Below are 27787 nucleotides of genomic sequence, written 5' to 3'. Positions count from 1 at the left end.
GAGTATACAGACTGACTGTAGGTTTGAGCTCCAAATATAGAGACGAACCAGGGAACTGAAGTGTATTTCTTTTGATGAGAGATGTCTGAGTGCCTTCCTTGTTTCCTGTAGGATGTAGCTTAGAGTATCAAACTGGTGTAGCTTAAGCTCCTTTGCTCCTTGCTCATGCCTGATGCTATTTGCAGATCTGTTTTCCCACGTGAGCTGATTTTCAGTGCTTGATGAATTTCTCTCTACCATAAATAATACATAAAATATATGGGATAATTCTTTTTTTTTAAAAACGTATTTTTCTATCTTTGAGTGTTTTAGAAAACCACTGAGGAGAATGGAAAATCAAAGAGTATTCAGGGACTTGGAGCAATGTAAGGATGCACAGAAAATGCACACATATGCCAGTTCGCTACAGATAATTCTTTGGATTCATTAAAAACAAAAAAAAAAGTTATTGAAGGAGGACAATGATACGTTTTCCCCTTGTTGCCCGTCGATGGAGGACCTTAGCATAGAAGACATGCAAAATGAAAGAGCTAAATTGTTTATTGCTATCCCATGCTGCTCCAGGATGTGTATGACATGAAGGACTATGAACTTAGTCCATCCTATTCCCTTCAGTTGTACCAGCTGAATTCAGCTGTGTGCTTAATTTCCAGTAACTTTCACGAACAACTAGTTTGTGCCTCTTTATCATCCCACATAAGACAGAAACTCTTTTTGTTTTATATGTGATGGTGAAGGTTTCTGTTGATCTGTCCCCTGACAGCCTGGCATCAGCATTGGTATGAAGTTTCTTCTGAACCGTTCAAGAGGCCCCGCATTAGTGGCCTTGCTAACGGGAGACCTTCCAGCATGTCAATGCGGCTGCCATTTCTGCTGCATGCTTTGGTGACTGTGCTAAAAGATTATACGACCGCAGAATCCCACGGTTAATGTATATTGTCCCCATTCCGGAAGATTTTTTTTTTTTAATGTGCTAAGAACTAAAATACTCTTTGGCCAGAGCCTAAGTTCCTGCTCCTTGTTAACCATATTCTCCGTGTGATATGTGCCACTGACTGAGTGCTTGTCTGAATAGTAATTACTGCAAGGCTTCCTCAATACTTATTTAATTTCTTACTTCTGTGGGGTTTCTCTGTTTGTTTTTATTGCTTTTTTTAATTATTGCTGTTGTCATGCGCTTGAAAACAGGAGTCTTCCTTAACAAGAGATTAATAGACTCCTGCTGCTGCTTCCTTTCCCAAACTAGCAATTTGCCCTGTGAGATAAATGCCTTTTTCAGTACCTGGAAGACTGATACCTGGGCTGAATGTGAAGAAATTGTACTTATATATTTCTTATAACACACAAGCTTAACCCTAGTAGTAATTAATGAGAAGAGTAGAAGTATGTGATGTTAGCACAGCATCTGCAGAACACGTCTCATGTTGTGAGATATTGCTTGACCTTTAATAATGCCAAAACACTAAATAATTTTTAAAAGCAAAAGGAATGGAAATTGTGTCTTTTTGTGTGTGTGTGTGTGTATATGTTTCTTTTTTTTCTCCCCCAGAAAATAATCAACTAGAACAAAGTGCTAGTTAGATTATGTTAGTTTATTTGTTTCTTCATAGCGATCGTCTTGGTTAATTTGTGATTGTTATGAGAGTATGCCTTCATCCATTCTTACAATAAGGCTGAAATAGATTTCTCACAGATCCACAAATACTTCAAACAGCTATAGAAGTAGTAGTTCTTGAGTGACTTCTCCACATTGTTTAGTTGAGCAAGTGTATGTGCTCTCTCCAGCTTATCTCCTAGCTAGGAGATAATCTCCTATGTTCTTGATAGAATTCTTAATTGTTATTCCAATTAAGAATTAGGAGGGTGGGGGTTGGTAGGGATGGGAAGGGGGGGAACCGGTGGCTGTGCGCTGCGCCCGTAGATGTCGTTCTGCCACGCAGCCCCTCATCTAGATCTTTTGCCGAGGGGCTGGTGGCCGGGCGCAGCTTGGCGGCCGTACGGCCCCCAGGCTCTGCTGGGACGGCTCTGCTTAGATCTTCTTCCGCCAGCCGTCCCAGGCGCCGGGGGGGTCACGCAGGCCACCTTCGCTGGAGGTGGATCCACCTCCATCGGCTCTTCCTCGCAGATAGGTGGATCCACCTCCATGGGCTCAGGGGAATCCTCCGGAGGATCGACTTCCATCTTCTCGGTGTCATCCTTTCTCCGCATCCTGATCGAGTCCTTCATTAGCATCTTCTCTCTCCATTCCTGCCGTCTTAGTTTCCTCCTTCGGATTCCCCTGAGTGTGGCCACCGGTTCCATTTTCGGGATAAAAGGTGAGGAAATAATTACGAAGCACCACCCTGAGGCAGCAAATAAAACTCACTGAGGCTTCTTGGAGCCCTTAGCTCCCAAGTCACCTTGAGACCACAGGACCAAGAGCCTCAGTGAGCTGTGGGCCCTGCCAGCGCTCCCGCTTTTATAGGGGCAAGGGCAGTGGAGAACAGGAGCGTCACAATGATACGTGACATGACATCACAGAGACACCTTTGTTACCAGTGCTGTTGATGTCATGTCGCACATCACCGTGACACTCCTGCTCACCACGGCACCTGGGATGGGCTGCCCAAGAAGATCTAGGCCGAGCCATCCCAGACGAGCTTGGGGGCCGTACAGCGGCCAAGCTGTGCCGGTTACCAGTCCCTCGTCAAAAGATGCAGATGACGGGCCGCGTGGCAGAAGAACATCTACAGGCGCAGCACACAGCCAGTGGCTCTCCCCTCTACCTAGACCCGCTTTCTAACCTGTCCACAGAACACCAAGATGAAGGGGCTGCAGGGTCATCTGCAGATCTCGCACCAAGACCAGCCAACCACTATGGGCCAATAAATAAAAGAATTCCTGAATTTCAAGTGTTGTGTGAGCCCTTCTTTCCTGGCCTGCTCTGCCCTCACACTGCCCCACAGTCTTCTGCCGTTAGCCCTGAGGAAGAGGCAAGGGGAGGGCCTGGCTGCCCTTGGGCTGCTGTGTCGCAGTGACACGGGGGTCTGGCGGAGTGTCACCGGGGGCCCGAAGGTGGGTGTTTTTGTTTGTTTGGTTTTTCTCCAGTCAGTGCTCAAGACTTTTGTGCGCACAGTTTCTTGCGCACAGTTTCTTGCGCACATTAGGCTAATTTAGTATTGGAAAAGGAAAGCTTAAAATGTGCATGATTGGTATTTAATTCTTCTCTGAACAGGTGCCTCTTGTGGAGGGAACTCTTTACACTTGGCATTTGGTGAAAGTTTTCATATGGAGCAAGGTGCTAGGAGGCCTCTCAGAGTTCCTCTCAGCCAAATGCTGTGCTAAAGCAAGGTCTCTCAGATTCTACAGGCTCTCTGGGCAACCTGGTCCAGGCTTCAGTCACCCTCTCTGTGATGAAGCTTTCCCATGCTCAGGAGGACCTACCTATGTTTCAGTTTTTGCCCTGGCCCTGTCTGACAAGCATTTGTTTTTAGCCCGAGTTATTACCTTTCTTGTAATAAGGATATCTGTGGAAATGTCACCACTCAGACCGGAGGAGGCAGTCAAGATTAGACATCCGTATCGCTACATTAAGTGTGTGGATTAATTTAGAAGTCAAAGGAAGAAGATGCAAAAACATGAGTAGACTGCCTTGTAGATAAAATGGTGAAGAATAAAGGAAAATAAATATACCTCTTAAGGTTTATAGGCCTCATAATGAGAAATGTGTAGGATCCGCTATTACCCATGTCAGGAATGGTTGTGTTTTTTCTCTGTTCATCATCATTGCTCCCTAATTACTGAATGAATGTTAGGATTTGGGGCCTGAGGTTATCTAAGTGTGAGCTGTAATCATATAGCAGAGTTAAAAGTTGAGCAGAATCCCCAATCTCATGGGCAACCTTTATAAAAATTTGTTATATCTAATTAAAATACTGTTTTGAATTCTTTTTTTTTTTCCTTTTACTGCACCAAATCTTGAACCTGAATACAGAAAATCAGATATCACATGGTGACTAAAATGGGAAACAGCCTGAAAAGTATTATTACTTAAAGTGAACACCTGATTTCCTAAAAAAAAAAAAAAATTAATCTGCTGAAAGCATATTGTTAGAACTAAAACAGGATCTTGCTTGTGAAAGTTAACTAGATCAAACATCCACAAGATGTTAGTCCAAAACTGTGAGCCTCTTGTGACTTTCTTCCCAGGAGATGCCTTAGAAATATGAAGCTGCCTCAATTGCTTACATGCATTGGGAATGATTCCTAGTCCTAGAGGGGCCACCTGAAGTTGTGCCTGTGTGAGGAGGACTCCAAAGCAGGTGGAGATGATGAGTGTAGAGCATGAGCTGGTGTCCTGTTGCAGGTGAATGAGTTACTCTTGTGGAAATAGATATCTATGAATTTAATCTGATTTTCTTCTTGCATTATGTTTTTGAACAGATTGCAGTCCCTTGAGGTTATTTGTTGCTCAAATACTCTTTCAAAATAGCTCTTTTCCTTCAGGTTAGCTAAGATATGAATTTTATTTTTATTTGTTGTATTGCCTGGTCACTTACTGACTGATCAATTTCTGTCTACCATTAATAATACATAAAATACATTGAATAATTCTTTTTTTTTTTAAACGTATTTTCCTATCTTTGAGTGTTTTACAAAAGCACTGAGGAGAATGGAAAATCAAAGAGTATTCAAGGGCTTGGAGCAATTTAAGGATGCAGAGAAAATGTACAGACACTACCACAGTTTGTTATAGATAATTCTTTGGATTTATTTATTTTTTTTATTTTTAAAAAAGGTATTGAAGGAGGACAATGATACGTTTTCCCTTTGTTGCCCGTTGATGGAGGAGCTTAGCATAGAAGACATGCAAAATGAAAGAGCCAAATTGTTTATTGCTATCCCATGCTGCTCCAGGATGTGTATGACATGAAGGACTATGAACTTAGTCCATCCTATTCCCTCCAATTGTACCAGCTGAATTCAGCTGTGTGCTTAATTTCCAGTAACTTTCAGGAACAACTAGTTTGTGCCTCTTTATCATCCCACATAAGACAGAAACTCTTTTTGTTTTACATGTGATGGTGAAGGTTTCTGTTGATCTGTTCCCTGACAGCCTGGCATCAGCATTGGTGTGAAGTTTCTTCTGAACCGTTCAAGAGGCCCCGCATTAGTGGCCTTGCTAACGGGAGACCTTCCAGCATGTCAATGCGGCTGCCATTTCTGCTGCATGCTTTGGTGACTGTGCTAAAAGATTATACGACCGCAGAATCCCACGGTTAATGTATATTGTCCCCATTCCGGAAGATTTTTTTTTTTTTAATGTGCTAAGACCTAAAATACTCTTTGACCAGAGCCTAAGTTCCTGCTCCTTGTTAACCATATTCTCCGTGTGATATGTGCCACTGACTGAGTGCTTGTCTGAATAGTAATTACTGCAAGGCTTCCTCAATACTTATTTAATTTCTTACTTCTGTGGGGATTCTCTGTTTGTTTTTGTTGCCTTTTTTTAACTATTGCTGTTGTCATGCGCTTGAAAACAGGAGTCTTCCTTAACAAGAGATTAATAGACTCCTGCTGCTGCTTCCTTTCCCAAACTAGCAATTTTCCCTGTGAGATAAAATGCCTTTTTCAGTACCTGGAAGACTGATACCTGGCCTGAATGTGAAGAAATTGTACTTATATATTTCTTAAAACACAAAAGCTTAACCCCAGTAGTAATTAATGACAAGAGTAGAAATATGTGATGTTAGCACAGCATCTGCAGAACACGTCTCATGTTGTGAGATGTTGCTTGACCTTTAATAATGCCAAAATACCAAATAATTTTTAAAAGCAAAAGGAATGGAAATTCTTGTGTTTTTTTTTTTCTCCCCCGGAAAAAAATCAACTAGAAGAAAGTGCTAGTTAGATTATTTTAGTTTATTTGTTTCTCCATAGTGATTGTCTTGGTTAATTTGTGATTGTTATCTGTCATAACCTCCCATATGCCTTCATCCATTCTTGCAATAAGTCCGAAATACATTTCTCACGGATCCACAAATACTTCAAAAAGCTATAGAAGTAGTATTTCTTGAGTGACTTCTCCACATTGTTTAGTTGAGCAAGTGTATGTGCTCTCTCCAGCTTATCTTCTAGCTAGGAGATAATCTCCTATGTTCTTGATAGAATTCTTAATTGTTATTCCAATTAAGAATTAGGAGGGTGGGGGGTGGTAGGGATGGGAAGGGGGGGAACCGGTGGCTGTGCGCTGCGCCCGTAGATGTCATTCTGCCACGCAGCCCCTCATCTAGATCTTTTGATGAGGGGCTGGTGGCCGGGCGCAGCTGGGCGGCCGTACGGCCCCCAGGCTCTGCTGGGACGGCTCTGCTTAGATCTTCTTCCGCCAGCCGTCCCAGGCGCCGGGGGGGTCACGCAGGCCACCTTCGCCGGGGGTGGATCCACCTCCATCGGCTCTTCCTCGCAGATAGGTGGATCCACCTCCATGGGCTCAGGGGAATCCTCCGGAGGATCGACTTCCATCTTCTCGGTGTCATCCTTTCTCCGCATCCTGATCGACTCCTTCATTACCATCTTCTCTCTCCATTCCTGCCGTCTTAGTTTCCTCCTTCGGATTCCCCTGAGTGTGGCCACCGGTTCCATTTTAGGGATAAAAGGTGAGGAAATAATTACGAAGCACCACCGTAAGGTAGCAAATAAAACTCACTGAGGCTTCTTGGAGCCCTTGGCTCCCAAGTCACCTTGAGATGCCAGGACCAAGAGCCTCAGTGAGCTGTGGGCCCTGCCAGCGCTCCCGCTTTTATAGGGGCAAGGGCAGTGGAGAACAGGAGCGTCACAATGATACGTGACATGACATCACAGAGACACCTTTGTTGACCAGTGCTGTTGATGTCATGTCACACATCACCGTGACACTCCTGCTCACCACGGCACCTGGGATGGGCTGCCCAAGAAGATCTAGGCAGAGCCATCCCAGACGAGCTTGGGGGCCGTACAGCGGCCAAGCTGTGCCGGTTACCAGTCCCTCGTCAAAAGATGCAGATGACGGGCCGCGTGGCAGAAGAACATCTACAGGCGCAGCACACAGCCAATGGCTCTCCCTTCTACCTAGCCCCGCTTTCTAACCTGTCCACAGAACACCAAGATGAAGGGGCTGCAGGGTCATCTGCAGATCTCGCACCAAGACCAGCCAACCACTATGGGCCAATAAATAAAAGAATTCCTGAATTGCAAGTGTTGTGTGAGCCCTTCTTTCCTGGCCTGCTCTGCCCTCACACTGCCCCACAGTCTTCTGCTGTTAGCCCTGAGGAAGGGGCAAGGGGAGGGCCTGGCTGCCCTTGGGCTGCTGTGTCGCAGTGACACGGGGGTCTGGCGGAGGGTCACCGGGGGCCCGAAGGTGGGTGTTTTTGTTTGGTTGGTTTTTCTTCAGTCAGTGCTCAAGACTTTTGTGCGCACAGTTTCTTGCGCACAGTTTCTTGCACACATTAGGCTAATTTAGTATTGGAAAAGGAAAGCTTAAAATGTGCATGATTGGTATTTAATTCTTCTCTGAACAGGTGCCTCTTGTGGAGGGAACTCTTTACACTTGGCATTTGGTGAAAGTTTTCATATGGAGCAAGGTGCTAGGAGGCCTCTCAGAGTTCCTCTCGGCCAACTGCTGTGCTAAAGCAAGGTCTCTCAGATTCTACAGGCTCTCTGGGCAACCTGGTCCAGGCTTCAGTCACCCTCTCTGTGATGAAGCTTTCCCATGCTCAGGAGGACCTACCTATGTTTCACTTTTTGCCCTGGCCCTGTCTGACAAGCATTTGTTTTTAGCCCGAGTTATTACCTTTCTTGAAATAAGGATATCTGTGGAAATGTCACCACTCAGACCGGAGGAGGCAGTCAAGATTAGACATCTGCATCGCTACAATAAGTGTGTGGATTAATTTAGAAGTCAAAGGAATAAGATGCAAAAACATGAGTAGACTGCCTTGTAGATAAAATGGTGAAGAATAAAGGAAAATAAATATACCTCTTAAGGTTTGTAGGCCTCATAATGAGAAATGTGTAGGATCTGCTATTACCCATGTCAGGAATGGTTGTGTTTTTTCTCTGTTCATCATCATTGCTCCCTAATTACTGAATGAATGTTAGGATTTGGGGCCTGAGGTTATCTAAGTGTGGGCTGTAATCATATAGCAGAGTTAAAAGTTGAGCAGAATCCCCAATCTCATGGGCAACCTTTATAAAAATTTGTTATATCTAATTAAAATACTGTTTTGAATTCTTTTTTTTTTCCTTTTACTGCACCAAATCTTGAACCTGAATACAGAAAATCAGATATCACATGGTGACTAAAATGGGAAACAGCCTGAAAAGTATTATTACTTAAAGTGAACACCTGATATCCTAAAAAAAAAATTAATCTGCTGAAAGCATATTGTTAGAACTAAAACAGGATCTTGCTTGTGAAAGTTAACTAGATCAAACATCCACAAGATGTTAGTCCAAAACTGTGAGCCTCTTGTGACTTTCTTCCCAGGAGATGCCTTAGAAATATGAAGCTGCCTCAATTGCTTACATGCATTGGGAATGATTCCTAGTCCTAGAGGGGCCACCTGAAGTTGTGCCTGTGTGAGGAGGACTCCAAAGCAGGTGGAGATGATGAGTGTAGAGCATGAGCTGGTGTCCTGTTGCAGGTGAATGAGTTACTCTTGTGGAAATAGATATCTATGAATTTAATCTGATTTTCTTCTTGCATTATGTTTTTGAACAGATTGCAGTCCCTTGAGGTTATTTGTTGCTCAAATACTCTTTCAAAATAGCTCTTTTCCTTCAGGTTAGCTAAGATATGAATTTTATTTTTATTTGTTGTATTGCCTGGTCACTTACTGACTGATCAATTTCTGTCTACCATTAATAATACATAAAATACATTGAATAATTCTTTTTTTTTTTAAACGTATTTTCCTATCTTTGAGTGTTTTACAAAAGCACTGAGGAGAATGGAAAATCAAAGAGTATTCAAGGGCTTGGAGCAATTTAAGGATGCAGAGAAAATGTACAGACACTACCACAGTTTGTTATAGATAATTCTTTGGATTTATTTATTTTTTTTATTTTTAAAAAAGGTATTGAAGGAGGACAATGATACGTTTTCCCTTTGTTGCCCGTTGATGGAGGAGCTTAGCATAGAAGACATGCAAAATGAAAGAGCCAAATTGTTTATTGCTATCCCATGCTGCTCCAGGATGTGTATGACATGAAGGACTATGAACTTAGTCCATCCTATTCCCTCCAATTGTACCAGCTGAATTCAGCTGTGTGCTTAATTTCCAGTAACTTTCAGGAACAACTAGTTTGTGCCTCTTTATCATCCCACATAAGACAGAAACTCTTTTTGTTTTACATGTGATGGTGAAGGTTTCTGTTGATCTGTTCCCTGACAGCCTGGCATCAGCATTGGTGTGAAGTTTCTTCTGAACCGTTCAAGAGGCCCCGCATTAGTGGCCTTGCTAACGGGAGACCTTCCAGCATGTCAATGCGGCTGCCATTTCTGCTGCATGCTTTGGTGACTGTGCTAAAAGATTATACGACCGCAGAATCCCACGGTTAATGTATATTGTCCCCATTCCGGAAGATTTTTTTTTTTTTAATGTGCTAAGACCTAAAATACTCTTTGACCAGAGCCTAAGTTCCTGCTCCTTGTTAACCATATTCTCCGTGTGATATGTGCCACTGACTGAGTGCTTGTCTGAATAGTAATTACTGCAAGGCTTCCTCAATACTTATTTAATTTCTTACTTCTGTGGGGATTCTCTGTTTGTTTTTGTTGCCTTTTTTTAACTATTGCTGTTGTCATGCGCTTGAAAACAGGAGTCTTCCTTAACAAGAGATTAATAGACTCCTGCTGCTGCTTCCTTTCCCAAACTAGCAATTTTCCCTGTGAGATAAAATGCCTTTTTCAGTACCTGGAAGACTGATACCTGGCCTGAATGTGAAGAAATTGTACTTATATATTTCTTAAAACACAAAAGCTTAACCCCAGTAGTAATTAATGACAAGAGTAGAAATATGTGATGTTAGCACAGCATCTGCAGAACACGTCTCATGTTGTGAGATGTTGCTTGACCTTTAATAATGCCAAAATACCAAATAATTTTTAAAAGCAAAAGGAATGGAAATTCTTGTGTTTTTTTTTTTCTCCCCCGGAAAAAAATCAACTAGAAGAAAGTGCTAGTTAGATTATTTTAGTTTATTTGTTTCTCCATAGTGATTGTCTTGGTTAATTTGTGATTGTTATCTGTCATAACCTCCCATATGCCTTCATCCATTCTTGCAATAAGTCCGAAATACATTTCTCACGGATCCACAAATACTTCAAAAAGCTATAGAAGTAGTATTTCTTGAGTGACTTCTCCACATTGTTTAGTTGAGCAAGTGTATGTGCTCTCTCCAGCTTATCTTCTAGCTAGGAGATAATCTCCTATGTTCTTGATAGAATTCTTAATTGTTATTCCAATTAAGAATTAGGAGGGTGGGGGGTGGTAGGGATGGGAAGGGGGGGAACCGGTGGCTGTGCGCTGCGCCCGTAGATGTCATTCTGCCACGCAGCCCCTCATCTAGATCTTTTGATGAGGGGCTGGTGGCCGGGCGCAGCTGGGCGGCCGTACGGCCCCCAGGCTCTGCTGGGACGGCTCTGCTTAGATCTTCTTCCGCCAGCCGTCCCAGGCGCCGGGGGGGTCACGCAGGCCACCTTCGCCGGGGGTGGATCCACCTCCATCGGCTCTTCCTCGTAGATAGGTGGATCCACCTCCATGGGCTCAGGGGAATCCTCCGGAGGATCGACTTCCATCTTCTCGGTGTCATCCTTTCTCCGCATCCTGATCGACTCCTTCATTACCATCTTCTCTCTCCATTCCTGCCGTCTTAGTTTCCTCCTTCGGATTCCCCTGAGTGTGGCCACCGGTTCCATTTTAGGGATAAAAGGTGAGGAAATAATTACGAAGCACCACCGTAAGGTAGCAAATAAAACTCACTGAGGCTTCTTGGAGCCCTTGGCTCCCAAGTCACCTTGAGATGCCAGGACCAAGAGCCTCAGTGAGCTGTGGGCCCTGCCAGCGCTCCCGCTTTTATAGGGGCAAGGGCAGTGGAGAACAGGAGCGTCACAATGATACGTGACATGACATCACAGAGACACCTTTGTTGACCAGTGCTGTTGATGTCATGTCACACATCACCGTGACACTCCTGCTCACCACGGCACCTGGGATGGGCTGCCCAAGAAGATCTAGGCAGAGCCATCCCAGACGAGCTTGGGGGCCGTACAGCGGCCAAGCTGTGCCGGTTACCAGTCCCTCGTCAAAAGATGCAGATGACGGGCCGCGTGGCAGAAGAACATCTACAGGCGCAGCACACAGCCAATGGCTCTCCCTTCTACCTAGCCCCGCTTTCTAACCTGTCCACAGAACACCAAGATGAAGGGGCTGCAGGGTCATCTGCAGATCTCGCACCAAGACCAGCCAACCACTATGGGCCAATAAATAAAAGAATTCCTGAATTGCAAGTGTTGTGTGAGCCCTTCTTTCCTGGCCTGCTCTGCCCTCACACTGCCCCACAGTCTTCTGCTGTTAGCCCTGAGGAAGGGGCAAGGGGAGGGCCTGGCTGCCCTTGGGCTGCTGTGTCGCAGTGACACGGGGGTCTGGCGGAGGGTCACCGGGGGCCCGAAGGTGGGTGTTTTTGTTTGGTTGGTTTTTCTTCAGTCAGTGCTCAAGACTTTTGTGCGCACAGTTTCTTGCGCACAGTTTCTTGCACACATTAGGCTAATTTAGTATTGGAAAAGGAAAGCTTAAAATGTGCATGATTGGTATTTAATTCTTCTCTGAACAGGTGCCTCTTGTGGAGGGAACTCTTTACACTTGGCATTTGGTGAAAGTTTTCATATGGAGCAAGGTGCTAGGAGGCCTCTCAGAGTTCCTCTCGGCCAACTGCTGTGCTAAAGCAAGGTCTCTCAGATTCTACAGGCTCTCTGGGCAACCTGGTCCAGGCTTCAGTCACCCTCTCTGTGATGAAGCTTTCCCATGCTCAGGAGGACCTACCTATGTTTCACTTTTTGCCCTGGCCCTGTCTGACAAGCATTTGTTTTTAGCCCGAGTTATTACCTTTCTTGAAATAAGGATATCTGTGGAAATGTCACCACTCAGACCGGAGGAGGCAGTCAAGATTAGACATCTGCATCGCTACAATAAGTGTGTGGATTAATTTAGAAGTCAAAGGAATAAGATGCAAAAACATGAGTAGACTGCCTTGTAGATAAAATGGTGAAGAATAAAGGAAAATAAATATACCTCTTAAGGTTTGTAGGCCTCATAATGAGAAATGTGTAGGATCTGCTATTACCCATGTCAGGAATGGTTGTGTTTTTTCTCTGTTCATCATCATTGCTCCCTAATTACTGAATGAATGTTAGGATTTGGGGCCTGAGGTTATCTAAGTGTGAGCTGTAATCATATAGCAGAGTTAAAAGTTGAGCAGAATCCCCAATCTCATGGGCAACCTTTATAAAAATTTGTTATATCTAATTAAAATACTGTTTTGAATTCTTTTTTTTTTTCCTTTTACTGCACCAAATCTTGAACCTGAATACAGAAAATCAGATATCACATGGTGACTAAAATGGGAAACAGCCTGAAAAGTATTATTACTTAAAGTGAACACCTGATATCCTAAAAAAAAAATTAATCTGCTGAAAGCATATTGTTAGAACTAAAACAGGATCTTGCTTGTGAAAGTTAACTAGATCAAACATCCACAAGATGTTAGTCCAAAACTGTGAGCCTCTTGTGACTTTCTTCCCAGGAGATGCCTTAGAAATATGAAGCTGCCTCAATTGCTTACATGCATTGGGAATGATTCCTAGTCCTAGAGGGGCCACCTGAAGTTGTGCCTGTGTGAGGAGGACTCCAAAGCAGGTGGAGATGATGAGTGTAGAGCATGAGCTGGTGTCCTGTTGCAGGTGAATGAGTTACTCTTGTGGAAATAGATATCTATGAATTTAATCTGATTTTCTTCTTGCATTATGTTTTTGAACAGATTGCAGTCCCTTGAGGTTATTTGTTGCTCAAATACTCTTTCAAAATAGCTCTTTTCCTTCAGGTTAGCTAAGATATGAATTTTATTTTTATTTGTTGTATTGCCTGGTCACTTACTGACTGATCAATTTCTGTCTACCATTAATAATACATAAAATACATTGAATAATTCTTTTTTTTTTTAAACGTATTTTCCTATCTTTGAGTGTTTTACAAAAGCACTGAGGAGAATGGAAAATCAAAGAGTATTCAAGGGCTTGGAGCAATTTAAGGATGCAGAGAAAATGTACAGACACTACCACAGTTTGTTATAGATAATTCTTTGGATTTATTTATTTTTTTTATTTTTAAAAAAGGTATTGAAGGAGGACAATGATACGTTTTCCCTTTGTTGCCCGTTGATGGAGGAGCTTAGCATAGAAGACATGCAAAATGAAAGAGCCAAATTGTTTATTGCTATCCCATGCTGCTCCAGGATGTGTATGACATGAAGGACTATGAACTTAGTCCATCCTATTCCCTCCAATTGTACCAGCTGAATTCAGCTGTGTGCTTAATTTCCAGTAACTTTCAGGAACAACTAGTTTGTGCCTCTTTATCATCCCACATAAGACAGAAACTCTTTTTGTTTTACATGTGATGGTGAAGGTTTCTGTTGATCTGTTCCCTGACAGCCTGGCATCAGCATTGGTGTGAAGTTTCTTCTGAACCGTTCAAGAGGCCCCGCATTAGTGGCCTTGCTAACGGGAGACCTTCCAGCATGTCAATGCGGCTGCCATTTCTGCTGCATGCTTTGGTGACTGTGCTAAAAGATTATACGACCGCAGAATCCCACGGTTAATGTATATTGTCCCCATTCCGGAAGATTTTTTTTTTTTAATGTGCTAAGACCTAAAATACTCTTTGACCAGAGCCTAAGTTCCTGCTCCTTGTTAACCATATTCTCCGTGTGATATGTGCCACTGACTGAGTGCTTGTCTGAATAGTAATTACTGCAAGGCTTCCTCAATACTTATTTAATTTCTTACTTCTGTGGGGATTCTCTGTTTGTTTTTGTTGCCTTTTTTTAACTATTGCTGTTGTCATGCGCTTGAAAACAGGAGTCTTCCTTAACAAGAGATTAATAGACTCCTGCTGCTGCTTCCTTTCCCAAACTAGCAATTTTCCCTGTGAGATAAAATGCCTTTTTCAGTACCTGGAAGACTGATACCTGGCCTGAATGTGAAGAAATTGTACTTATATATTTCTTAAAACACAAAAGCTTAACCCCAGTAGTAATTAATGACAAGAGTAGAAATATGTGATGTTAGCACAGCATCTGCAGAACACGTCTCATGTTGTGAGATGTTGCTTGACCTTTAATAATGCCAAAATACCAAATAATTTTTAAAAGCAAAAGGAATGGAAATTCTTGTGTTTTTTTTTTTCTCCCCCGGAAAAAAATCAACTAGAAGAAAGTGCTAGTTAGATTATTTTAGTTTATTTGTTTCTCCATAGTGATTGTCTTGGTTAATTTGTGATTGTTATCTGTCATAACCTCCCATATGCCTTCATCCATTCTTGCAATAAGTCCGAAATACATTTCTCACGGATCCACAAATACTTCAAAAAGCTATAGAAGTAGTATTTCTTGAGTGACTTCTCCACATTGTTTAGTTGAGCAAGTGTATGTGCTCTCTCCAGCTTATCTTCTAGCTAGGAGATAATCTCCTATGTTCTTGATAGAATTCTTAATTGTTATTCCAATTAAGAATTAGGAGGGTGGGGGGTGGTAGGGATGGGAAGGGGGGGAACCGGTGGCTGTGCGCTGCGCCCGTAGATGTCATTCTGCCACGCAGCCCCTCATCTAGATCTTTTGATGAGGGGCTGGTGGCCGGGCGCAGCTGGGCGGCCGTACGGCCCCCAGGCTCTGCTGGGACGGCTCTGCTTAGATCTTCTTCCGCCAGCCGTCCCAGGCGCCGGGGGGGTCACGCAGGCCACCTTCGCCGGGGGTGGATCCACCTCCATCGGCTCTTCCTCGCAGATAGGTGGATCCACCTCCATGGGCTCAGGGGAATCCTCCGGAGGATCGACTTCCATCTTCTCGGTGTCATCCTTTCTCCGCATCCTGATCGACTCCTTCATTACCATCTTCTCTCTCCATTCCTGCCGTCTTAGTTTCCTCCTTCGGATTCCCCTGAGTGTGGCCACCGGTTCCATTTTAGGGATAAAAGGTGAGGAAATAATTACGAAGCACCACCGTAAGGTAGCAAATAAAACTCACTGAGGCTTCTTGGAGCCCTTGGCTCCCAAGTCACCTTGAGATGCCAGGACCAAGAGCCTCAGTGAGCTGTGGGCCCTGCCAGCGCTCCCGCTTTTATAGGGGCAAGGGCAGTGGAGAACAGGAGCGTCACAATGATACGTGACATGACATCACAGAGACACCTTTGTTGACCAGTGCTGTTGATGTCATGTCACACATCACCGTGACACTCCTGCTCACCACGGCACCTGGGATGGGCTGCCCAAGAAGATCTAGGCAGAGCCATCCCAGACGAGCTTGGGGGCCGTACAGCGGCCAAGCTGTGCCGGTTACCAGTCCCTCGTCAAAAGATGCAGATGACGGGCCGCGTGGCAGAAGAACATCTACAGGCGCAGCACACAGCCAATGGCTCTCCCTTCTACCTAGCCCCGCTTTCTAACCTGTCCACAGAACACCAAGATGAAGGGGCTGCAGGGTCATCTGCAGATCTCGCACCAAGACCAGCCAACCACTATGGGCCAATAAATAAAAGAATTCCTGAATTGCAAGTGTTGTGTGAGCCCTTCTTTCCTGGCCTGCTCTGCCCTCACACTGCCCCACAGTCTTCTGCTGTTAGCCCTGAGGAAGGGGCAAGGGGAGGGCCTGGCTGCCCTTGGGCTGCTGTGTCGCAGTGACACGGGGGTCTGGCGGAGGGTCACCGGGGGCCCGAAGGTGGGTGTTTTTGTTTGGTTGGTTTTTCTTCAGTCAGTGCTCAAGACTTTTGTGCGCACAGTTTCTTGCGCACAGTTTCTTGCACACATTAGGCTAATTTAGTATTGGAAAAGGAAAGCTTAAAATGTGCATGATTGGTATTTAATTCTTCTCTGAACAGGTGCCTCTTGTGGAGGGAACTCTTTACACTTGGCATTTGGTGAAAGTTTTCATATGGAGCAAGGTGCTAGGAGGCCTCTCAGAGTTCCTCTCGGCCAACTGCTGTGCTAAAGCAAGGTCTCTCAGATTCTACAGGCTCTCTGGGCAACCTGGTCCAGGCTTCAGTCACCCTCTCTGTGATGAAGCTTTCCCATGCTCAGGAGGACCTACCTATGTTTCACTTTTTGCCCTGGCCCTGTCTGACAAGCATTTGTTTTTAGCCCGAGTTATTACCTTTCTTGAAATAAGGATATCTGTGGAAATGTCACCACTCAGACCGGAGGAGGCAGTCAAGATTAGACATCTGCATCGCTACAATAAGTGTGTGGATTAATTTAGAAGTCAAAGGAATAAGATGCAAAAACATGAGTAGACTGCCTTGTAGATAAAATGGTGAAGAATAAAGGAAAATAAATATACCTCTTAAGGTTTGTAGGCCTCATAATGAGAAATGTGTAGGATCTGCTATTACCCATGTCAGGAATGGTTGTGTTTTTTCTCTGTTCATCATCATTGCTCCCTAATTACTGAATGAATGTTAGGATTTGGGGCCTGAGGTTATCTAAGTGTGGGCTGTAATCATATAGCAGAGTTAAAAGTTGAGCAGAATCCCCAATCTCATGGGCAACCTTTATAAAAATTTGTTATATCTAATTAAAATACTGTTTTGAATTCTTTTTTTTTTTCCTTTTACTGCACCAAATCTTGAACCTGAATACAGAAAATCAGATATCACATGGTGACTAAAATGGGAAACAGCCTGAAAAGTATTATTACTTAAAGTGAACACCTGATATCCTAAAAAAAAAATTAATCTGCTGAAAGCATATTGTTAGAACTAAAACGGGATCTTCCTTGTGAAATTTAACTAGATCAAACATCCACAAGATGTTAGTCCAAAACTGTGAGCCTCTTCTGATGTTCTTCCCAGGAGATGCCTTAGAAATATGAAGCTGCCTCAATTGCTTACATGCATTGGGAATGATTCCTAGTCCTAGAGGGGCCACCTGAAGTTGTGCCTGTGTGAGGAGGACTCCAAAGCAGGTGGAGATGATGAGTGTAGAGCATGAGCTGGTGTCCTGTTGCAGCTGAATGAGTTACTCTTGTGGAAATAGATATCTGTGAATTTAATCTGATTTTCTTCTTGCATTATGTTTTTGAACAGATTGCAGTCCCTTGAGGTTATTTGTTGCTCAAGTACTCTTTCAAAATAGCTCTTTTCCTTCAGGTTAGCTAAAATATGAATTTTATTTTTATTTGTTGTATTGCCTGGTCACTTACTGACTGATCGATTTCTGTCTACCATTACTAATACATAAAATACATTGGATAATTCTTTTTTTTTTTAAACGTATTTTCCTATCTTTGAGTGTTTTACAAAAGCACTGAGGAGAATGGAAAATCAAAGAGTATTCAAGGGCTTGGAGCAATTTAAGGATGCACAGAAAATGTACAGATACTACCAGAGTTTGTTACAGATAATTCTTTGGATTTATTTTTTTTTTTTTAAAAAAAAAAGGTATTGAAGGAGGACAATGATACGTTTTCCCCTTGTTGCCCGTTGATGGAGGAGCTTAGCATAGAAGACATGCAAAATGAAAGAGCCAAATTGTTTATTGCTATCCCATGCTGCTCCAGGATGCGTATGACATGAAGGACTATGAACTTAGTCCATCCTATTCCCTCCAGTTGTACCAGCTGAATTCAGCTGTGTGCTTAATTTCCAGTAACTTTCAGGAACAACTAGTTTGTGCCTCTTTATCATCCCACATAAGACAGAAACTCTTTTTGTTTTATATGTGATGGTGAAGGTTTCTGTTGATCTGTTCCCTGACAGCCTGGCATCAGCATTGGTGTGAAGTTTCTTCTGAACCGTTCAAGAGGCCCCGCATTAGTGGCCTTGCTAACGGGAGACCTTCCAGCATGTCAATGCGGCTGCCGTTTCTGCTGCATGCTTTGGTGACTGGGCTAAAAGATTATACGACCGCAGAATCCCATGATTAATGTATATTGTCCCCATTCCGGAAGATTTTTTTTTTTAATGTGCTAAGACCTAAAATACTCTTTGACCAGAGCCTAAGTTCCTGCTCCTTGTTAACCATATTCTCCGTGTGATATGTGCCTCTGACTGAGTGCTTGTCTGAATAGTAAATACTGCAAGGCTTCCTCAATACTTATTTAATTTCTTACTTCTGTGGGGTTTCTCTGTTTGTTTTTGTTGCCTTTTTTTAACTATTGCTGTTGTCATGCGCTTGAAAACAGGAGTCTTCCTTAACAAGAGATTAATAGACTCCTGCTGCTGCTTCCTTTCCCAAACTAGGAATTTTCCCTGTGAGATAAATGCCTTTTTCAGTACCTGGAAGACTGATACCTGGCCTGAATGTGAAGAAATTGTACTTATATATTTCTTAAAACACAAAAGCTTAACCCCAGTAGTAATTAATGACAAGAGTAGAAATATGTGATGTTAGCACAGCATCTCTGGAACACGTCTCATGTTGTGAGATGTTGCTTGACCTTTAATAATGCCAAAATACCAAATAATTTTTAAAAGCAAAAGGAATGGAAATTCTTGTGTTTTTTTTTTTTCTCCCCCGGAAAAAAATCAACTAGAACAAAGTGCTAGTTAGATTATGTTAGTTTATTTGTTTCTCCATAGTGATTGTCTTGGTTAATTTGTGATTGTTATCTCTCATAACCTCTCAGATGCCTTCATCCATTCTTGCAATAAGTCCGAAATACATTTCTCATGGATCCACAAATACTTCAAAAAGCTATAGAAGTAGTAGTTCTTGAGTGACTTCTCCACATTGTTTAGTTGAGCAAGTGTATGTGCTCTCTCCAGCTTATCTTCTAGCTAGGAGATAATCTCCTATGTTCTTGATACAATTCTTAATTGTTATTCCAATTAAGAATTAGGAGGGTGGGGGGTGGTAGGGATGGGAAGGGGGGGAACCGGTGGCTGTGCCCTGCGCCTGTAGATGTTGTTCTGCCAACTCAGCCAACTGCCGTGTTGCAGTTCAAACGGCTGCAGCGACCTGGTTCAGGGACGGCACGGCGACCACCCCCAAGCCACTCGGGCCATCAGCTAGTTGACACCAATGTGGTGGACGGCAAATGGCGTTTATTGATGGGTAACAGGGTGTTATATAGCTAGGTTTACAACGTCACATCCTTCTGCTTACATCATAAACTAAACGCTATTGGCTATTAGGGGCCCTATCTTTCTGTACAGCACGATATCTTCCGGCCGCCGTTCCCTAACTATCTGCAACAACTTCCCCCCTCCCTATGCATAACAAAAGTAGCTAAAATACAACTATCTTATTTTTATTACTATCTTATTCTATTCTTATAGTTTATACCAATCTTAAAATGATATATCATAAACTTGACATGAAACATAAGGCACAAAGAAGAAGGCACGTAGAAGGTAAGGGATGACAGGTAATACCGGGGGTTTAGGAATAGGGTGTACCTTGCGATAACTTGAGGGTAATACTGAGTGGATATATTCTTAAAGCAGTTGTCGGTGTTCTACTAACATGATGTTAACCTTCTCTAGCGGATTCTTGACAAACGGCATGAGCTTATTCAATATACAGGGTCCAAAGATTAGTGTCATCATGATCATTGTGATCAGCCCTATCAAGGTGGATATCAGGGTGGTTAACCACGGCGAACCGGTGAAGAAATTTTCGTACCAGCTGCGTTTGGAACAGGGTTCAATGGGTGCTGGTTGGCAAGGCATGGCACTGAAAACTGGTGGTCCTGTAGTTATTTTTGTACTAATTGCTCGAGATTGTTCGATCTGTTCAAGTACCCCATTTAAAGGGCTCGTGTGACTCTACCTGTCCTATAGTGACAAGCTGCAAAATTCAGATAACGCAAAGGCATCGCGGCCCCCTCTTGCAGAGGCTGTTTTGTTGTTTTCTAGATTTGGTCAGCGTAGAACTCGCAGGCTCGGGCGGGACGCTTGTCACCGAGGCGTACGGGTTACGGGGGTGTCCGATGATCCGGTCCTGTGAACAGAAACTCACAATTTTCATTAGTTTTATTTTGAAGGTGACAGCCACCTGAATTGCGGTCAGATTGCCTGGTCACTTACTGCCTTTTTTAAAAAAACTTTTAATTGAACAAATCGTACAGATTTTTTATTATTATGTAGTTCAAATGAGTTGAAAATAAAAAAACAAAAATATACTTGTTTAAACTGCAAAATAGGTTCCTCAAGCTGCTTGTAGCTAAAAGGCCCAAAATGAAATGCTTAGTGATATTACTGTGGCTCATAAAGGAAGCCTCACTTTAATGGTGGTCATGGGTCTTAGAGGTGGTGTCACGACAGATGGTGTGGTGAGGCTTTTGGTTGGAGGTCATGAGAACCTGTCCTAAGAAAAGCTGACCCGCAAGATGGGGAGCGCAAAACAGTGAAAGGGATGACTGCTGAGGGGAAGAAAGGGAAGAAAGCTTAGAGAGGAAGAAAAAAAAAAAAAGAAGGAAAACTTGGAAATGTTGATGCCTAATAAAAACCAGAGGTGTGAAAGTAAATCAATGATGGCAGTGAAGCTGTATGTATGCAAAACATGTAGAGAACAGTTGAATGGCTTGCAAATCAGAGATTAATGTCTGCACATAAGTTTTATTTTGAGGATAACAATTATTTTTGTCTCAGAAATGTTGGCTTTTTCTTCTTTTTTGATGCATTCCACATATGTTTGCTTATATTTAGTTTGGGGGCTTAATGGAGGGTTTTATTCTTGTACATGAATAGCTATGAAAGGGCAGGAAATATTGAAGTAATTTTGTACAAGACCTGTTTGCAGTCCATGGGCTATTTAATATGTGGAGCCATGATTCACAAAGGTAGTTAGACAGCACAGTCTCCTGTTAAGTCTTCAGTTTTTCTGTGGATAGTTTTCTTTGCTAGCGACCCCAGTGTGAAGCGAATTAAGGCCACTCTCTCTCCACCTGCTTCCACAGCCCTGTTTGCTGTTGAGCTCCCAGTGCCAGTGCTGGCAGCTGGGTCTGTTGGCTCACCCTTCCCTACCTTCCACAAGGCCTCCTCGTCCTACAACCTGTGCCTCTTACCCGCTCTCGCTACTGTCTCCTTCCCACGTGCGGCACCTGCCAAACGTTTCTCTCCTTTGCTTTATGCACCAGGCCCCTAGGGTGCCCTCGGCCCTGCCCCGAGCTTCACTTGTGCGGCCTCCTCCTTCTCTGCTTCGTGAGGCGCTTGTGTTCCCGGGGAGGAATAACCCCAGACACCAGTACAGGCTGGGGACTGATCTTCTGGAGAGCAGCTCTGCAGAGAAGGACCTGGGTGTCATGGTGGACGACAAGTTGACCATGAGGCAGCAGTGTGCCCTCGTGGCCAGGAAGGCCAATGGGATCCTGGGGTGCATTGAGAAGAGCGTCTCCAGCAGGTCGAGAGAAGTGATCCTGTCCCTCTACTCAGCCCTGGTGAGGCCACATCTGGAGTACTGTGTCCAGTTCTGGGCCCCCCAGTACAAGAGGGATGTGGAGCTGCTGGAGAGAGTTCAGTGCAGGATTACACGGATGATCAGGGGCCTGGAACATCTGCCCTGCGAGGAGAGACGGAGGGAGCTGGGCCTGCTCAACCTGGAGAAGGCTAAGAGGGGACCTGATCAATGTCTATAAATACCTCAAGGGAGGCAATGAGGAGGATGGGGCCGGCCTCTTTTCAGTGGTGGCCACTGACAGAACTAGAGGTAATGGCCACAAAATGAAACACCAAAAGTTCCACAGGAACTTAAGGAAAAATTTTTAAACAGTGAGAGTGACAGAGCACTGGAACAGGCTGCCCAGAGAGGTGGTGGAGTCTCCTTCTCTGGAGATCTTCAAAACCCACTTGGATACAGCCCTGTGCCGCATGCTCTAGGTGACCCTGCGTGTGCAGGGGGGGTTGGACTAGATGACCTCTAGAGGTCCTTTCCAACCTTAACAATTCTATGATTCTGTGATTCCAAATGCTCCTCTAAAGATAACTCTCTGAATTACCAAAGATTACTTAGCTGACACCCCGAGTGTCATTATTTCCCTACACCTTTTACGGCACAAAAAGCTGCAGCACATCTGACGTTTTCCATGTCTGGATAAAGTTGTGCTTAATTTATGGTAGCAGAACAAGTGCAAATCAAATTGTATTGTTAACACGTGATCAAATTGGTAATTAAAGGGTGCCTATATGTTAAAGTAAAATAGTGTTGAAAATAATGATACCAAAGATGAGTCTCCAGAGACACGTTTGGGTGCCCACTGGGCTAGAAGCAGGCTCTTGTTAGCCAGGACAGAGCTGCTACTACTGCACAGCTATGCCAGCCCACTGGAACCTGGTGTCTCTGCACACCCCTGCACTTATGCTTTTTTGATAGACCATCTGGTCTTCATTTAGCTTTCCTATCTGCCTCCTTCCTTTGCTGCAAAAGCATCCAAACCCTTTGAGTCAAATAACAACTTTAGAACTTTGGCAGCAGGTTATTTAAAATACCACAGTATAAGACAATTAAAGTAAGGAAAAAAAAATCTTCTTGGAGTCTGATTTTTCTGCAGCAATCTGATCATGTAATATCGGCACACATAATAAGGATTTCTATTTTCCTTCCCTCTCTTCTTCTCCCGTCTTCCAGGAAAACCAAGAATATATTTAATGGGTGCGTATTGCTAATGGTGCATCCAGTGCTCTTCTTCAGGGAAAATCTATTGAATACTCTTGCCAAACATCAGTGTAAATGTTCTACCCTGGGGATTACTGGTATGCTGTGTGAATGGAGGCTATGAATATGTGCCGTGCCTGGTGCTCTAGGGTGTTTGATTAACTAAAACTTAAGGAACAGGTAAGCTTCAGTCGGGGCTTCCCGGTAAGGTCAGCTGCTCTGAAGTTTCCTTTCTGGAAACATCCTGTTTCCCAGTTGCCTCAAGAGATAAAGAGTAAATGGTTATTTTCATCCATGTGTTCAGCCTTTTCCTGAGCTGAAACTAATGGGACTCCCCTTGCCAGGACATGGGGTGAGTCAGCAGACCAGCTCTGTGAAGAGGTGCTGGGCAGAGCTGCAGATACCTGGTACGTGGCTTTGTTGAAAACTTTTTGTTACAGAAAGCCTTTTTTACCAAAGAGGTAAAGCAACTGAAAACTCCTGAAAACTCCTAAAGAAGCACTATATTGTCACCTGCCAAGCATTTGTCTGATACTTGAAGAGAAGTTCAGAAAATAAAGATGCAAGTTTTTTTGCTACCAGCTCAGTCACTGCAGAATTAAGAGAAGATGCTTTTAATCTGATGACTTCAAGCAAGGTCATATAGTATATCCCCAAAATTGTTAAATGCGTATCTACACGAGCTTTCAGTAACATTCTCTGATAGCCTTTTTACTTCCACCTCTAGAAAACCTCTAGAGTTTGGGACAATCTGGAGGAAAAAAGCAAAAACAAAAACCAAGTATGCACAGCTGTCTATCGTACTTCTCAAAAATGAAACTTTTCAATTTACAATTTGAAAGAAACCAAACCTCATTCCTGGTCCAAAAGCTTGGTAAGCACAGCCCAGAAAGCAGAAATCAACTGATGTTTTTGCTGTCCTACCCATTGATGATAATACAAACGCTTCAGTCAGGATTTCTTTCTCAAAGCCTGTATGTGGATTTAAACTGCAGCCAAGTCCTCTTGGCACAGCAGCTCTCAAAAATGAGGTATAATAATCATAATTTAAGGGGCAGCATAAACAGATGCACTTCAAGAATGGCACAGGGAGTTGTTGTGCTAAGTAACGACCTTTTTATAAAGGGTGTCTTTATAGAGGAGCTGAACTTCCCGAATAAAAGAAGCAAAGTGGATGCCAAAAGGTGTATAGACAAGCGGAAGGGAGGAATAATTTCCTAGGTTTGAATGAGGAATTATGATTCCCCTTAGTTAACAGACTCTTGCAGAGTTTCTGATCTCGAATATTAAAGTATATCAAAGTGGTTGTCCTCAAAAGAATTTCATCCCTCAGTGGCTCAGTTCTCACCTCAAACTGCTGTTAAAATGTGCAGATGCCAACGTAATAACCTCTCTGTGCAATGTAGAAATATCAGGCTCTCTGGATCCCAGGAAAGAAGATTAGTAAGAGGAGCAAGGAAGCAGTGTGGGCTAGGACAGCAGGACAAGACCATATGTGTTATGTCTCTTTCACTAATGAAAATTGCTCCATCCGTACCTTTGAGGGACCGAGGAAGGTTATTTCTTTCATTTTTGTGTTTATTTGCTTGTGATTTATGTGATGTGTATTAGCCTATTGGTGCTTGGTCTCTGTACTTCATAGTACCAGAAGTCCCTCTTGGACTTGCTCTGCTTTCTCTTCTGAGCAAGATGAGAATAAATTCTGCTGTGACAAGTACAAATTCTTGTCTAAATTATCCAATCATTGGAGACAGATATAGCTCCAAATCTGATTGATTCCCTTCTGCTTTAGTTATCTCCTCACTTTAACAGTTACAGCTTCCCAAGTGCTCCTCACTTGGAGGTGATATTTTTCAGGCTCCTCCTATCCCAACAATTAAGTTCCTTTGATTTCTTGATGTCATTTTGTTTTAAAATCGAGAGACCTGCTACCCCGAAAAACAAAATATTCTCTGTGATTTGTTTTTTCAATGAGAGGAAGGGGCATATCAAACTGAGCAGAACTCCTAAGCATAAAATCATGTTGAATGTGCACTGCATACCAGCAAGGGGAACGTGGGAAGCTTCACAGAGGTTTATTCAACATCTCCTCAACTGTCCTCTGCAAGTTACAACTGCTCCTGAGCAGCACAAGCCTCGAGGGAGGACAGCACAATGGTCACCTCAGGCACAGATCCTAGAGACATGGTTTAACAGGCATGGTGTTCAACTCGGTTGGACTTGATGATCTTGGAGATCTTTTCCAACCATAAAGATTCCATGAGCCTATGAAGTGGGAACCACTTAAAAGCGGAGCTAACTGGACCTGTTCTTGTGGTGAAGATAGTATGGTGCAAAATCTTGCTATGATTCCTTATACATCTGAGGTTTCCTAATGCTGACTAGGGTGTACGGTCTGCTGTTCTGCAGCAAATGATTCTCATCTGTCCATCTAGTGCATTTTACTTCATCTTTTCTCACACTGCTCCTCAACTGATGTGCTTTACTTGCAGTGATTTTATGTAGTTGCAGTCATATTTGTTCAGAAACAAAATGTTGAATAGCCTGAGGTTAGGAAGAGAAATGCTATACCAGCATGCTACTCTGAATCTGAATAATTTGCTTTAAATAGTGTCATCCTAATTTCCAAACAGATTTAGCATCAATTAAGTTAATTACGTAAGAGAAAGCAGAGGTTTAGTATGTTGTAGCCCCGTTAATCACACTGACTTGCACTTAATCACACAGTTTTACATTAATCACACAGTTCTGCGTTCACGTTGTTTTATCAGCCCTGCGGACCAAAACTTTTACGTATAACCCATCTCAGACACTACCGAAATTCAGTTTCCTTTTGAAGGATACAGCAAATGTTTTGCAGAGTGTATCAATGCGAGGAACAGCTGAGAATAGAAGCTGAAGAAAAAGAACATATCAAATGGCAAACGAAGAAGAAAGTAAGAAAGGTAGAATATGAGAGGTGATTGGTTTTATTCTTACTACTGTGGAAAAGTATGTAGTGGTCAATGACTGTGACTAACAAGAGCTTCGCTATTTATGTGAAAATAGAGCATTTCCGTTGGCCTCCCGGCAGCCTGTTGTGGTCCTCGGATCGATTTAAATATGGAGAAGGCACATCTATTCAATACCAGTATGATTTCTTGCAATGTGTATGCATAAAGCACAGGCATGTTTGTGCTTGCAGAGAACTACCCTCTTCGAAAAGTATCGTTTATTCTTTCCTTTAAATTCTCTTGTGAACCTTTTTCTTGCCACAGTGGAATGGTTTGGGAGTATCTCCCTCCTGCGCTTATTTTCTTCATCTTAACTGAAGGCTCCTCATATTGTAGCAGCCAAGACACTGTCACATGGATGAACTGATGTGTAATTTGCATTGAAATAAGGATGGAGGGGGGTACATGAGAGGACCGGGAGTGCTGATAGGATGCATGGAGGCCTCAGTCCCTGTAGTCCTTGCAGGCTTGCAGCTTTGCCCTTAAAACGGACATCCCACTGCAAGCTCTGGCCCATGGGGAAATTAGTAGTTTGATCCAGAAGGAGGACATAAATTGAGAAAAAGCTAGTGGTTTGACATTAAACAGTTCTCATGACTAGAAATGATTGTAATGACCCTGCTGGAATGTTTGCAAACACTGACATATTGAAGATAGTTGTTTTGCTGAAGGGGAAAAAACACTGCCCCTACTGAAAGGCAGTGAATGCTGCCTATTGGGTAGGAAGCTGAGATGGACGTACCGCTGCTGTAGCAGCATCCCATGAAAACATGAAGAGTTAGTTAATTTGAGGAGTCCAATCTGGTACGAACAATAATGATGTTTCCCTCAAGGGGACAAACCTGGCCTGACAGATTTTGTAAGGCTTTGCTCTGCAGTTGGTGGATATAGTTGGTCTGCAGAGAAAGCAACTTGTGACTGTGATTATGTGGGGTGGCCTTTTTCCCTCCAAACAGCATTGGGCCAAGGGGCTTTTCTGATTCAATTGATTGATGGCATAGAAAGACCTTTAAAGGGTCCTGTTTCTAAAAATCATAAATAAAGGTACCACTTCCCCACTTCCATCAGTCTGATGATGAGCCATACTATATTATTTGCTGCCTTAAATTGGTTATTTTTGGTAAATTATATATATACACTATATATAATATATATAAAAATAATATTTAAATATATATGTTTATATATTTAGCAGTGTTCTGTATTATGAATGAATCCCAGAGCAATTTTATGAGGAAGCTTGGAAATATTCACACACTGTCGTGATCATGGTGGATAGGAGTATACAGACTGACTGTAGGTTTGAGCTCCAAATATAGAGACGAACCAGGGAACTGAAGTGTATTTCTTTTGATGAGAGATGTCTGAGTGCCTTCCTTGTTTCCTGTAGGATGTAGCTTAGAGTATCAAACTGGTGTAGCTTAAGCTCCTTTGCTCCTTGCTCATGCCTGATGCTATTTGCAGATCTGTTTTCCCACGTGAGCTGATTTTCAGTGCATGATGAATTTCTCTCTACCATAAATAATACATAAAATATATGGGATAATTCTTTTTTTTAAAACGTATTTTTCTATCTTTGAGTGTTTTAGAAAACCACTGAGGAGAATGGAAAATCAAAGAGTATTCAGGGACTTGGAGCAATGTAAGGATGCACAGAAAATGCACACATATGCCAGTTCGCTACAGATAATTCTTTGGATTCATTAAAAACAAAAAAAAAAAGTTATTGAAGGAGGACAATGATACGTTTTCCCCTTGTTGCCCGTCGATGGAGGACCTTAGCATAGAAGACATGCAAAATGGAAGAGCCAAATCGTTTATTGCTATCCCATGCTGCTCCAGGATGTGTATGACATGAAGGACTATGAACTTAGTCCATCCTATTCCCTCCAGTTGTACCAGCTGAATTCAGCTGTG

The 27787-nt window shown here is 43.0% G+C and overlaps 1 protein-coding gene and 1 long non-coding RNA gene across 3 annotated transcripts in view; one reads left to right on the top strand and one right to left on the bottom strand.

Annotated features, from left to right (window-relative positions):
- Positions 1–27787, top strand: part of LOC104565073 (amphiphysin) — a 187769-nt gene that overhangs the window by 77798 nt on the left and 82184 nt on the right. The window lies entirely within an intron of this gene.
- Positions 99–4615, bottom strand: LOC148595338 (uncharacterized). Its single transcript, XR_015913181.1, has 2 exons — positions 4561–4615; positions 99–233 (listed from the first exon to the last, which is right to left on the bottom strand). It is a non-coding gene; the product is annotated as an uncharacterized LOC148595338 (long non-coding RNA).

Source organism: Tinamus guttatus, unplaced genomic scaffold (genome assembly GCF_059628265.1).
Source record: "Tinamus guttatus ecotype Peru unplaced genomic scaffold, ASM5962826v1 Tinamus_guttatus_pri_ptg000115l, whole genome shotgun sequence".
NCBI lineage: Eukaryota > Metazoa > Chordata > Aves > Tinamiformes > Tinamidae > Tinamus > Tinamus guttatus.
This window is presented reverse-complemented; position numbering and strand designations above follow the sequence as displayed.